This window comes from Ambystoma mexicanum, chromosome 9 (genome assembly GCF_040938575.1).
Source record: "Ambystoma mexicanum isolate Mex_15411 chromosome 9, UKY_AmexF1_1, whole genome shotgun sequence".
Classification (NCBI taxonomy): Eukaryota; Metazoa; Chordata; class Amphibia; order Caudata; family Ambystomatidae; genus Ambystoma; species Ambystoma mexicanum.
The window spans coordinates 648,436,507-648,451,301 of NC_090931.1; the positions used below are offsets into that span (position 1 = coordinate 648,436,507).

Here is a 14,795-nt window from a genome sequence, read left to right on the forward strand (position 1 = left end):
AGAATGCAACACAAGTCTATGCCTGGAGTCTGTCTGAGGTGAGAGAATGCAGCACGAGTTGCCTGAAGTCTATGCCTGAGGTGAGAGAATCCAGGATGAGTCTATGCCTGCCGTGAGATAATGCAGCACAAATCTATGCCAGACGTGACAGAACGCAGCACGAGTCTATGCCTGAGGTGAGAGAATGCAGCACAAGTATACGCCTGAGGTGAGAGAATGCAGCACATGTCTATGCCTGAGGTGACAAAATACAGCACAAGTCTATGCCTAAGGCGAGGGAATGCAGCACGGGTCTATGCCTGATGTGACAGAATGCAGCATGAGTCTATGCCTGAGGTGAGAAAATGCAGCAAAAGTCTATGCCTATGGCAACAGAATGCAGCACGGGTCTATGCCTGAGGTGACAGAATGCAGCACAAGTCTATGCCTGAGGTAAGAAAATGCAGCACAAGTCTACGCCTGTGGCGAGAGACTGCAGCACGGTTCTATACCTGAGGCAACAGAATTCAGCACAAGTCTATGCCTGAGGTGAGAAAATGCAGCACACGTCTATGCCTGTGTTGATAGACTGCAGCACGGGTATATGCCTGATGTGACAGAATGCAGCACGAGTCTATGCCTGGAGTCTGTCTGAGGTGAGAGAACGCAGCACGAGTCTATGCCTGGAGTCTATGCCTGAGGTGAGAGAATCCAGGACGAGTTTATGCCTGGAGTCTATGCTTGAGGTGAGAGAATGCAGCATGAGTCTATGCCTGAGGTGAGAAAATACAGCACAAGTCTATGCCTGTGGCGAGAGAATGCACCACGGGTCTATGCCTGATGTGACAGAACACAGCACAAGTCTATGCCTGAGGTGAGAAAATGCAGCACAAGTCTATGCCTGTGGCGAGAGAATGCAGCATGGGTCTATGCCTGGAGTCTATGCCTGAGGGGATAGAATGCAGCACAAGTCTATGCCTAAGGGGACAGAATGCAGCACAGGTCTATGCCTGAAGTGACAGAATGCAGCATGAATCTATGCCTGAGTCACAAAAATGCAGCACAAGTCTATGCCTGTGGCGAGAGAATGCAGCACGGGTCTATGCCTGAGCTGAGAGAATGCATACATCTATGCCTAATGTGAGAGAATTCAGCACAAGTCTATGCCTGAGGTGAGAGAATGCAGTACGCGTCTATGTCTGAGGCGACAGAATGCATCACAAATATATGCCTGGAGTCTATGCATGAGGTGAGAGAATACAGCACAAGTCTATGCCTGAGGTGAGAGAATGCAGCACGGGTCTATGCCTGAGGTGAGAGAATGCAGCACGAGTTAATGCCTGGAGTCTATGCTTGATTTGAGAGAATGCAGCACGGGTCTACGTATGAGGTGAGAGAATACAGCACGAGTCTATGCCTGAGATGAGAGAATGCAGCACGAGTCTATGCCTGAGGCGAGATAATGCAGCACGAATCTATACCTGACATGACAGAACGCAGCACGAGTCTATGCCTAAGGGGACAGAATGCAGCACAGATATATGCCTGAAATGACAGAATGCAGCATGAATCTATGCCTGAGTTGAGAAAATGCAGCACAAGTCTATGCCTGTGGCGAGAGAATGCAGCACGGGTCTATGCCTGAGCTGAGAGAATGCATACATCTATGCCTAATGTGAGAGAATTCAGCAAGTCTATGCCTGAGGTGAGAGAATGCAGTACGCGTCTATGTCTGAGGCGACAGAATGCATCACAAATCTATGCCTGGAGTCTATGCATGAGGTGAGAGAATACAGCACAAGTCTATGCCTGAGGTGAGAGAATGCAGCACGGGTCTATGCCTGAGGTGAGAGAATGCAGCACGCGTTAATGCCTGGAGTCTATGCTTGATTTGAGAGAATGCAGCACGGGTCTACGTATGAGGTGACAGAATGCAGCACAAGTCTATGCCTGGAGTCTGTCTGAGGTGAGAGAATGCAGCACGAGTTGCCTGGAGTCTATGCCTGAGGTGAGAGAATCCAGGATGAGCCTATGCCTGCCGTGAGATAATGCAGCACAAATCTATGCAGGACGTGACAGAACGCAGCACGAGTCTATGCCTGAGGTGAGAAAATGCAGCAAAAGTCTATGCCTATGGCAACAGAATGCAGCACGGGTCTATGCCTGAGGTGACAGAATGCAGCACGAGTCTATGCCTGAGGTAAGAAAATGCAGCACAAGTCTACGCCTGTGGCGAGAGACTGCAGAACGGTTCTATACCTGAGGCAACAGAATTCAGCACAAGTCTATGCCTGAGGTGAGAAAATGCAGCACACGTCTATGCCTGTGTTGATAGACTGCAGCACGGGTATATGCCTGAGGCGACAGAATGCAGCACAAGTCTATGCCTGAGATGAGAGAATGCAGCACGAGTCTATGCCTGAGGCGAGATAATGCAGCACAAATCTATGCCTGACATGACAGAACGCAGCACAAGTCTATGTCTGTGGCGAGCGAATGCAGCATGGGTCTATGCATGAGGTGAGAGAATGCAGCACAAGTCTATGCCTGAGGTGACATAATGCAGAAAACGTCTATGCCTAAGGTGACAATATACAGCACGAGTCTATGCCTGAGGTGAGAGAATGCAGCACAAGTCTATGCCTGTGGTGAGAGTATGCTGCACGGGTCTATGCCTAACGTGACAGAACGCAGCACAAGTCTATGCCTGAGGTTAGAAAATGCAGCACAAGCCTATGCCTGTGGTGAGAGAATGAAGCACGGGTCTATGCCTGAGGCGACAGAATGCAGAAAAAGTCTATGCCTGAGGTGACAATATACAGCACTAGTCTATGCCTGAGGTGAGAGAATGCAGCACAAGTCTATGCCTGTGGCGAGAGACTGCAGCACGGTTCTAAACCTGAGGCAACAGAATTCAGCACGTCTATGCCTGAGGTGAGAAAATGCAGCTAACGTCTATGCCTGTGTTGATAGACTGCAGCACGGGTATATGCCTGAGGCGACAGAATGCAACACAAGTCTATGCCTGGAGTCTGTCTGAGGTGAGAGAAGGCAGCACGAGTTGCCTGAAGTCTATGCCTGAGGTGAGAGAATCCAGGATGAGTCTATGCCTGCCGTGAGATAATGCAGCACAAATCTATGCCAGACGTGACAGAACGCAGCACGAGTCTATGCCTGAGGTGAAAGAATGCAGCACGAGTCTACGCCTGAGGTGAGAGAATGCAGCACATGTCTATGCCTGAGGTGACAAAATACAGCACAAGTCTATGCCTAAGGCGAGGGAATGCAGCACGGGTCTATGCCTGATGTGACAGAATGCAGCATGAGTCTATGCCTGAGGTGAGAAAATGCAGCAAAAGTCTATGCCTATGGCAACAGAATGCAGCACGGGTCTATGCCTGAGGTGACAGAATGCAGCACGAGTCTATGCCTGAGGTAAGAAAATGCAGCACAAGTCTACGCCTGTGGCGAGAGACTGCAGCACGGTTCTATACCTGAGGCAACAGAATTCAGCACAAGTCTATGCCTGAGGTGAGAAAATGCAGCACACGTCTATGCCTGTGTTGATAGACTGCAGCACGGGTATATGCCTGAGGTGACAGAATGCAGCACGAGTCTATGCCTGGAGTCTGTCTGAGGTGAGAGAAAGCAGCACGAGTCTATGCCTGGAGTCTATGCCTGAGGTGAGAGAATCCAGGACGAGTCTATGCCTGCCGTGAGATAATGCAGCACGAATCTATGCCAGACGTGACAGAACGCAGCACAAGTCTATGCCTGAGGTGAGAGAATGCAGCACGAGTCTACGCCTGAGGTGAGAGAATGCAGCACGAGTCTAGGCCTGAGGTGACAAAATACAGCACAAGTCTATGCCTAAGGCGAGGGAATGCAGCACAGGTCTATGCCTGACGTGACAGAATGCAGCATGATTCTATGCCTGAGGTGAGAAAATGCAGCACAAGTCTATGCCTATGGCAACAGAATGCAGCACGGGTCTATGCCTGAGGCGACAGAATGCAGCACGGGTCTATGCCTGAGCTGAGAGAATGCATAAATCTATGCCTAATGTGAGAGAATTCAGCACAAGTCTATGCCTGAGGTGAGAGAATGCAGCACGGGTCTATGCCTGAGGTGAGAGAATGCAGCACAAGTCTATGCCTGGAGTCTATGCCTGAGGTGAGAGAATGCAGCACACGTCTATGCCTGAGGTGAGAAAATGCAGCACGAGTCCATGCCTTAGGTGACAAAATACAGCACAAGTCCATGCCTGAGGTGAGAGAACGCAGCACAAGTCTATGCCTGGAGTCTATGCCTGAGGTGAGAGAATCCAGGACGAGTTTATGCCTGGAGTCTATGCTTGAGGTGAGAGAATGCAGCATGAGTCTATGCCTGAGGTGAGAAAATGCAGCACGAGTCCATGCCTGAGGTGACAAAATACAGCACAAGTCTATGCCTGTGGCGAGAGAATGCACCACGGGTCTATGCCTGATGTGACAGAACACAGCACAAGTCTATGCCTGAGGTGAGAAAATGCAGCACAAGTCTATGCCTGTGGCGAGAGAATGCAGCATGGGTCTATGCCTGGAGTCTATGCCTGTGGGGATAGAATGCAGCACAAGTCTATGCCTAAGGGGACAGAATGCAGCACAGATATATGCCTGAAATGACAGAATGCAGCATGAATCTATGCCTGAGTTGAGAAAATGCAGCACAAGTCTATGCCTGTGGCGAGAGAATGCAGCACGGGTCTATGCCTGAGCTGAGAGAATGCATACATCTATGCCTAATGTGAGAGAATTCAGCACAAGTCTATGCCTGAGGTGAGAGAATGCAGTACGCGTCTGTGTCTGAGGCGACAGAATGCATCACAAATCTATGCCTGGAGTCTATGCATGAGGTGAGAGAATACAGCACAAGTCTATGCCTGAGGTGAGAGAATGCAGCACGGGTCTATGCCTGAGGTGAGAGAATGCAGCACGAGTTAATGCCTGGAGTCTATGCTTGATTTGAGAGAATGCAGCACGGGTCTACGTATGAGGTGAGAGAATACAGCGCGAGTCTATGCCTGAGATGAGAGAATGCAGCACGAGTCTATGCCTGAGGCGAGATGATGCAGCACGAATCTATACCTGACATGACAGAACGCAGCACGAGTCTATGCCTAAGGGGACAGAATGTATCACAGATATATGCCTGAAATCACAGAATGCAGCATGAATCTATGCCTGAGATGAGAAAATGCAGCACAAGTCTATGCCTGTGGCGAGAGAATGCAGCACGGGTCTATGCCTGAGCTGAGAGAATGCATACATCTATGCCTAATGTGAGAGAATTCAGCACAAGTCTATGCCTGAGGTGAGAGAATGCAGTACGCGTCTATGTCTGAGGCGACAGAATGCATCACAAATCTATGCCTGGAGTCTATGCATGAGGTGAGAGAATACAGCACAAGTCTATGCCTGAGGTGAGAGAATGCAGCACTGGTCTATGCCTGAGGTGAGAGAATGCAGCACGCGTTAATGCCTGGAGTCTATGCTTGATTTGAGAGAATGCAGCACGGGTCTACGTATGAGGTGAGAGAATACAGCACGAGTCTATGCCTGAGATGAGAGAATGCAGCACGGGTATATGCCTGAGGCGACAGAATGCAGCACGAGTCTATGCCTGGAGTCTGTCTGAGGTGAGAGAATGCAGCACGAGTTGCCTGGAGTCTATGCCTGAGGTGAGAGAATCCAGGATGAGTCTATGCCTGCCATGAGATAATGCAGCACAAATCTATGCAGGACGTGACAGAACGCAGCACGAGTCTATGCCTGAGGTGAGAGAATGCAGCACGAGTCTACGCCTGAGGTGAGAGAATGGAGCACATGTCTATGCCTGAGGTGATAAAATACAGCACAAGTCTATGCCTAAGGCGAGGGAATGCAGCACGGGTCTATGCCTGATGTGACAGAATGCAGCATGAGTCTATGCCTGAGGTGAGAAAATGCAGCAAAAGTCTATGCCTATGACAACAGAATGCAGCACGGGTCTATGCCTGAGGTGACAGAATGCAGCACGAGTCTATGCCTGAGGTAAGAAAATGCAGCACAAGTCTACGCCTGTGGCGAGAGACTGCAGCACGGTTCTATACCTGAGGAAACAGAATTCAGCACAAGTCTATGCCTGAGGTGAGAAAATGCAGCACACGTCTATGCCTGTGTTGATAGACTGCAGCACGGGTATATGTCTGAGGTGAGAGAACGCAGCACGAGTCTATGCCTGGAGTCTATGCCTGAGGTGAGAGAATCCAGGACGAGTCTATGCCTGCCGTGAGATAATGCAGCACGAATCTATGCCAGACGTGACAGAACGCAGCACAAGTCTATGCCTGAGGTGAGAGAATGCAGCACGAGTCTACGCCTGAGGTGAGAGAATGCAGCACGAGTCTAGGCCTGAGGTGACAAAATACAGCACAAGTCTATGCCTAAGGTGAGGGAATGCAGCACAAGTCTATGCCTGACGTGACAGAATGCAGCATGATTCTATGCCTGAGGTGAGAAAATGCAGCACAAGTCTATGCCTATGGCAACAGAATGCAGCACGGGTCTATGCCTGAGCTGAGAGAATGCATAAATCTATGCCTAATGTGAGAGAATTCAGCACAAGTCTATTCCTGAGGTGAGAGAATGCAGTACGCATCTATGTCTGAGGGGACAGAATGCATCACAAATCTATGCCTGGAGTCTATGCATGAGGTGAGAGAATACAGCACAAGTCTATGCCTGAGGTGAGAGAATGCAGCACGGGTCTATGCCTGAGGTGAGAGAATGCAGCACAAGTCTATGCCTGGAGTCTATGCCTGAGGTGAGGGAATGCAGCACACGTCTATGCCTGAGGTGAGAAAATGCAGCACGAGTCCATGCCTGAGGTGACAAAATACAGCACAAGTCTATGCCTGAGGTGAGAGAACGCAGCACAAGTCTATGCCTGGAGTCTATGCCTGAGGTGAGAGATTCCAGGACCAGTTTATGCCTGGAGTCTATACTTGAGGTGAGAGAATGCAGCATGAGTCTATGCCTGAGGTGAGAAAATGCAGCACGAGTCCATGCCTGAGGTGAAAAAATACAGCACAAGTCTATGCCTGTGGCGAGAGAATGCACCACGGGTCTATGCCTGATGTGACAGAACACAGCACAAGTCTATGCCTGAGGTGAGAAAATGCAGCACAAGTCTATGCCTGTGGCGAGAGAATGCAGCATGGGTCTATGCCTTGAGTCTATGCCTGTGGGGATAGAATGCAGCACAAGTCTATGCCTAAGGGGACAGAATGCAGCACAGATATATGCCTGAAATGACAGAATGCAGCATGAATCTATGCCTGAGTTGAGAAAATGCAGCACAAGTCTATGCCTGTGGCGAGAGAATGCAGCACGGGTCTATGCCTGAGCTGAGAGAATGCATACATCTATGCCTAATGTGAGAGAATTCAGCACAAGTCTATGCCTGAGGTGAGAGAATGCAGTACGCGTCTATGTCTGAGGCGACAGAATGCATCACAAATCTATGCCTGGAGTCTATGCATGAGGTGAGAGAATACAGCACAAGTCTATGCCTGAGGTGAGAGAATGCAGCACGAGTTAATGCCTGGAGTCTATGCTTGATTTGAGAGAATACAGCACGGGTCTACGTATGAGGTGAGAGAATACAGCACGAGTCTATGCCTGAGATGAGAGAATGCAGTACGAGTCTATGCCTGAGGCGAGATAATGCAGCACGAATCTATACCTGACATGACAGAACGCAGCACGAGTCTATGCCTGTGGCGAGAGAATGCAGCATGGGTCTATGCATGAGGTGAGAGAATGCAGCACAAGTCTATGCCTGTGGCGAGAGTATGCTGCCCGTCTATGCCTGACGTGACAGAACGCAGCACAAGTCTATGCCTGAGGTGAGAAAATGCAGCACAAGCCTATGCCTGTGGTGAGAGAATGCAGCACGGGTCTATGCCTGAGGCGACAGAATGCAGAAAAAGTCTATGCCTGAGGTGACAATATACAGCACTAGTCTATGCCTGAGGTGAGAGAATGCAGCACAAGTCTACGCCTGTGGCGAGAGACTGCAGCACGGTTCTATACCTGAGGCAACAGAATTCAGCACAAGTCTATGCCTGAGGTGAGAAAATGCAGCACACTTCTATGCCTGTGTTGATAGATTGCAGCACGGGTATATGCCTGAGGTGACAGAACGCAGCAGGAGTCTATGCCTGGAGTCTATGTCTGAGGTGAGAGAATACAGGACGAGTCTATGCCTGCCATGAGATAATGCAGCACGAATCTATGCCAGACGTGACAGAACGCAGCACGAATCTATGCCTGAGGTGAGAGAATGCAGCACGAGTCTACGCCTGAGGTGAGAGAATGCAGCACGGGTCTATGCCTGAGGTGACAAAATACAGCACAAGTCTATGCCTAAGGCGAGGGAATGCAGCATGGGTCTATGCCTGATGTGACAGAATGCAGCATGAGTCTATGCCTGAGGTGAGAAAATGCAGCACAAGTCTATGCCAATGGCAACAGAATGCAGCACGGGTCTATGCCTGAGGCGACAGAATGCAGCACAAGTCTATGTCTGAGGTAAGAAAATGCAGCACAAGTCTACGCCTGTGGCGAGAGACTGCAGCACGGTTCTATACCTGAGGCAACAGAATTCAGCACAAGTCTATGCCTGAGGTGAGAAAATGCAGCACACGTCTATGCCTGTGTTGATAGACTGCAGCATGGGTATATGCCTGAGGCGACAGAATGCAGCACGAGTCTATGCCTGGAGTCTGTCTGAGGTGAGAGAACGCAGCACGAGCCTATGCCTGGAGTCTATGCCTGAGGTCAGAGAATCCAGGACGAGTCTATGCCTACCGTGAGATAATGCAGCACGAATCTATGCCAGACGTGACAGAACGCAGCACGAGTCTATGCCTGAGGTGAGAGAATGCAGCACGAGTCTACGCCTGAGGTGAGAGAATGCAGCACGAGTCTAGGCCTGAGGTGACAAAATACAGCACAAGTCTATGCCTAAGGCGAGGGAATGCAGCACAGGTCTATGCATGACGTGACAGAATGCAGCATGATTCTCTGCCTGAGGTGAGAAAATGCAGCACAAGTGTATGCCTATGGCAACAGAATGCAGCATGGGTCTATGCCTGAGGTGACAGAATGCAGCACGAGTCTATGCATGAGGTAAGAAAATGCAGCACAAGTCTATGCCTGTGGCGAGAGAATGCAGCATGGGTCTATGCCTAAGATGACAGAATACAGCACAAGTCTATGCTCGAGGAGAGGGAATACAGCACGTGTCTTTGCCTGACGTGACAGACTGCAGCACGAGTCTATGCCTGAAGTGAGAAAATGCCGCACAAGTCTATGCCTGTGGTGAGAGAATGCAACACGGGTCTATGCCTGAGGCGACAGAATGCAGCACGAGTCTATGCCTGGAGTCTACATCTGAGGTGAGAGAATGCAGCACAAGTCTATGCCTGAGGTGAGAAAATGCAGCACAAGTCGATGCATGTGGCAAGAGAATGCAACACAGGTCTATGCCTGAGGTGACAGATGCAGCACAAGTCTATGCCTGGAGTCTGTCTGAGGTGAGAGAACGCAGCACAAGTCTATGCCTGGAGTCTATCTGAGGTGAGAGAACGCAGCACGGGTCTATGCCTAAGGTGACAGAATGCAGCACAAGTCTATACCTGGAGTCTATGCTTGAGGTGAGAGAATGCAGCACAAGTCTATGCCTGAGGTGATAAAATCCAGGACGAGTCTATGCCTGGAGTCTATGTCTGAAGTGAAAGAATGCAGGGCGAGTCTGTGCCTGAGATGAGAAAATGCAGCGCAAGTCTGTGCCTGAGGCGAGAGAATGCAGGACAAGTCTATGCCTGAGGTGACAAAATACAGCACAATTCTATGCCTGACGTGATATAATGCAGCATGTGTCTATGCCTGAGGTGACAGAATGCAGCGCAAGTCTATGCCTGGAGTCTATGCTTGTGGTGAGAGAATGCAGCACAAGTCTATGCTTGAGGTGATAGAATGCAGGACGAGTCTATGCCTAACGTGATAGAATGCAGGACGCGTCTATGCCTGAAGTGAGAGAATGAAGTACAACTCTATGCCTCAGGTGACAGACTGCAGCACAAGTCTATGCCTGACGTGACAGAATGCAGCACACGTCTATGCCTGAGGTGAGAGAATGCAGCACGAGTCTATGCCTGGGGTGAGAGAATGCAGCACAAGTCTATGCCGGAGGCGAGAGAATGCAGCATGAGTCTATGCAAGAGGTGAGAGAATGCAGCACGAGTCTATGCCTTAGGTGCGACAATGCAGAACAAGTTTATGCCTGATGTGAGAGAATGAAGCATATGTCTGTGCCTTATGTGATAGAATGCAGCAGGCATCTATGCCTGAGGCGAGAGGATGCAGCACAATTTTATGCCTGAGGTGAGAGAATGTAGCACGAGTCTAAGCCTGATGTGACAGAATGCAGCACGCGTCTATGCCTGATGTGATAGAATGCAGCACTGGTCTATGCCTGACGTGACAGAATACAGCCCTAGTCTGTGCCTGAGGTGAGAAAATGCAGCACAAGTCTATGCCTGTTGCGAGAGAATGCAGCACGGGTCTATGCCTGAGGCGACAGAAGGCATCACAAGTCTATGCCTGGAGTCTTTGTCTGAGGTGAGAGAATGCAGCACGAGTCTATGCCTGAGGTGAGAAAATGCAGCACAAGTCTATGCCTGTAGCAAGAGAATGCAGTGCAAGTCTGTGCCTCAGGTGAGAGAATGCAGCACAAGTCTCTGTCTGAGGTGACAAAATACAGCACAATTCTATGCCTGACATGATAGAATGCAGCGTGTGCCTATGCCTGAGGTGACAGAATGCAGCACAAGTCTATGCCTGAGGTGACAGAATGCAGCACGATTCTATGCCTGGAGTCTATGCTCGAGGTGAGAGAATGCAGCACGAGTATTTGCCTGAGGTGATAGAATCCAGGACGAGTCTATGCCTGGAGTCTATGTCTGAGGTGAGAGAACACAGCGCAAGTTGTTAAATCATATTCGCATAAATACCGCCTGATTATGAACATTGGCCTAAGACATTCGCATTTGTATTAAAACCTATGATTAACTCGATTTAGATAGAATTGACTTTGCTGCCATCTTGAAAACATCGGCCATTTTGATCTCAACTCCTGCTGCCTGTTCAGAAATTATTAACCATGTTCTCAGCTGCCACTGAGCAGAATGACCTTTGACCCTATGTCAACACTAGGACTGCCAAAAGAAGAAATGGTTGTCCTGTGCAAAGAGACCTTGTAGTTAAAATGAACTCCCATTCAAAGTGTTATCTGTGCCTACAGACTCATCCTCTTTCAAACGACACACAAAGCAAAGCAACTACAGCCGTGTGTTTTGGAAGAAATCCTTTATGCATCTCTTGGAACAGGTCTTATCCTAAAGCTCAAGAAACAAGGAAATATCTACACAGCTGAATACAACAACGTTTGCCAGTATTGTATCTTTAAGGAACCTTGGAGCCACAGTGAGCCTCAATTCAAGTGTTGTCTGCATCAATAGCTTCAGCCATATACAAACATCCAAACATGAATGGCATACAAACTAAAACCATGTGCCTTTGCAATAAACTATTGAATTTGTTTCTTGAAAATGGGCTTAACTAGTGCTGGAGAACCAACATCACCATTGAATCTCCAAGGATAGGACAACATGTCAAAAGTGTAAACTAACTAATATTGTTATATTTGTCCTGTGAACTGCGCACAAACCCAAATGTGTAACTTATTAGTTTGGAGAAGGGCTGGGCAATGACCAGGACTGTGTATAAATACTGCATGCTTTGTGATGACCAGTACTCTCACCCCTCACTGTGTCTGCTGGTACACAATGCGAGGCGCTTGCGAGCAAGATAGCTATCTGCTTTGATATTTGTATCTGTACAGAATAAAGTTATATTCATAACTTTGACTTTGTAACTGGTGGATTCAATTTTTTTTGGTGGTACTAAGCCTCGATATTCCTTGCTGAGCTATCAAAGTCTGTGCCTGAGATGAGAGACTGCAGCGCAAGTCTGTGCCTTGAGTCTATGGTTGAGGTCAGAGAATGCAGCACAAGTCTATGCCTGAGGTGATAAAATCCAGCACAAGTCTATGCCTGATGTGATAGAATGCAGGACATGTCTATGCCTGAGGTGAGAGAATGAAGCACAAGTCTATGCCTGTGGTGACAGCATGCAGCACAAGTCTATGCCTGACAAGACAGAATGCAGCACACGTCTATGCCTGAGGTGAGAGAATGCAGCACGAGTCTATGCCTGAGGTGAGAGAATGCAGCACAAGTCTATGCCGGAGGTGAAAGAATGCAGCACAAGTGTATGCCTGAGGTGCGAGAATGCATAACGAGTTTATGCCTGACATGAGAGAATGAAGCACATGTCTGTGCCTGATGTGATAGAATGCAGTAAAAATCTATGCCCGAGGAGAGAAAATGCAGAACAAGTCTATGTCTGAGGTGACAGAATGCAGCACAAGTCTATGCCTGAGGCGAGAGAATGCACCATGATTTTATGCCTGAGGTGAGAGAATGCAGCACGCGTCTATGCCTGAAGAGAATGCAGCACAAGTCTATACCTGACGTGATAGAATGCAGCACAAGTCTATGCCTGAGGTAAGACAATGTAGCATGCGTTATGCCTGAGGTAACAAAATGCAGCACAAGTCTATTCCTGACCTGATAAAATACAGCACATGTCTATGCCTGTCATCATAGAATGCAGCACAAGTCTATGCCTGAGGTGACGAAATACAGGATGGGTTTATGCCTGAGGTGAGATAATGCAGCACAAGTCTGTGCCTGAGGTGAGAGAATGCAGCACGAGTCTATGCCTGAAGCGAGAGAATGCAGCACGAGTCTATGACTGAGGTGAGGGAATGTAGCACCTGTCTATGCCTGAGGTGAGAGAATGCAGCACGTCTATGCCTGAGGCGAGAGAGTGCACCACAAGTCTATGCCTGAGGTGGGAGAATGCAGCATGAGTTTATGCCTGACGTGATAGAATGCAGCACCGTCTATGCCTGAGGTGAAAGAATGCAGCACACGTCTATGCCTGAGGTGAGAGAATGCAGCATAAGTCTTTGCCAGAGGCAACAGAATGCAGTACACGTCTATGCCCGAAGTGATAGAATTCAGCACGCCTCTATGCCTGAGGTGAGAGAATGCAGCATGAGTCTATGACCGAGGTGAAAGAATGCAGCACAACTCTATGCCTGAGGTGAGCAAAAACAGGATAGGTCTATGACTGAGGTGAGAAAATGCAGCACAAGTCTATGCCTCTGGTGGGAAAATGCAGCACGGGTCTATGAGGTCAAAGAATGCACAAGTCTATGCCTAATGTGAGAGAATGCAGAACAAGCCTATGCCTGACGTGATAGAATTCAGCACAAGTCTATGCCTGAGATGAGAGAATGCAGCACAGGTTTATGCTTGAAGTGAGAGAATGCAGCACAAGTCTATGTCTGAGGCGAGGGAATGTAGCACCTGTCTATGCCTGAGGTGAGAGAATGCAGCACAACTCTATGCCTGAGGCAATAGAGTGCAGCACAAGTCTATGCCTGAGGTGCGAGAATGGACCATGAGTTTATGCCTGACGTGACAGAATGCAGCACTGTCTATGCCTGAGGTGATAGAATACAGCACGCGTCTATGCCTGAGGCAAGAGAGTGCACCTCAAGTCTATGCTTGATAAGACCTTGGCTTTCTTGACTCAGTGAACTCCTTAGCTGAAATGGATTATGTTTAATTCAATTGCTTTTTGTAACTGCGACACTGAAATGAGGCCTTCTCGTGTTGTTCAGTACTGCTTTATTTGTAGTGGAAACATTCATTCTTCACTTAATCCATATGTATCTATGAGGTATATAGGTATATGTTGGCGCTTGCCGTGGTCTAATCTATTTGAGCAGTCATGATTGCTTTGCTGTTTGTGTTTCATTGCATCTGTTTAAACTAACTAAATATCTTCATCACGTTTGTGGCATAAGGTTTCTTCATCTTGATCCCAAGATGTCACTTATCCTTGGTATTCTTTGTTCTTTATAATCATCTGCCTCTCTGGTCTGGTTATCTTTCTATCTCAGTGTCGATTCAACTTTGTATGATGTCACCATTCATCCTGGTCATTCAGTTTCTTTGTTTTATCAGGATCTCGTTCAAATGGCCATCATATTTTCTTGGATGCAAGTGTGGTTTTCTCAATGGGTACTTTACTTCCCATATTCTCTTAGGTATAGGTATTCTTAGGGGTACTGCACAGAGCCCTCTCTATTCTCTTTGTTGGTTTAACTGTTCAGTATACATATTTTGGTTCATACGTTTCAGGTAATGTAAGCGGGGCAGTTGGAGTGGGGGTACTTGACTCCTCCTCTACAGCGTCTATGCCTGTGGCGACAGAATGTGGCACAAGACCATGCCTGATTTCTCCACCTGAGGTGAGCGAATGCAGCACAAGTCTATGCCTGATGTGATATAATCCAGCACGCATCTATGCCTATGGCGACAGAATGCAGCACAAGACCATGCCTTATATCTATTCCTGAGGCGAGGGAATGCAACACGGGTCTATGCCTGTGGCAGGAGAATGCAGCATGTGTCTGTGCCTGAGGTGAGAAAATGCAGCACAAGTCTATGCCTATGGCAACAGAATGCAGCACGGGTCTATGCCTGAGGCGACAGAATGCAGCACGAGTCTATGCCTGAGGTAAGAATATGCAGC

The 14,795-nt window shown here is 48.5% G+C and overlaps 1 long non-coding RNA gene across 3 annotated transcripts in view; it reads right to left on the bottom strand.

Moving 5' to 3' along the window:
- The window catches only part of LOC138488428 (uncharacterized), a 614,677-nt gene that overhangs the window by 314,752 nt on the left and 285,130 nt on the right, over window positions 1–14,795 (bottom strand). The window lies entirely within an intron of this gene.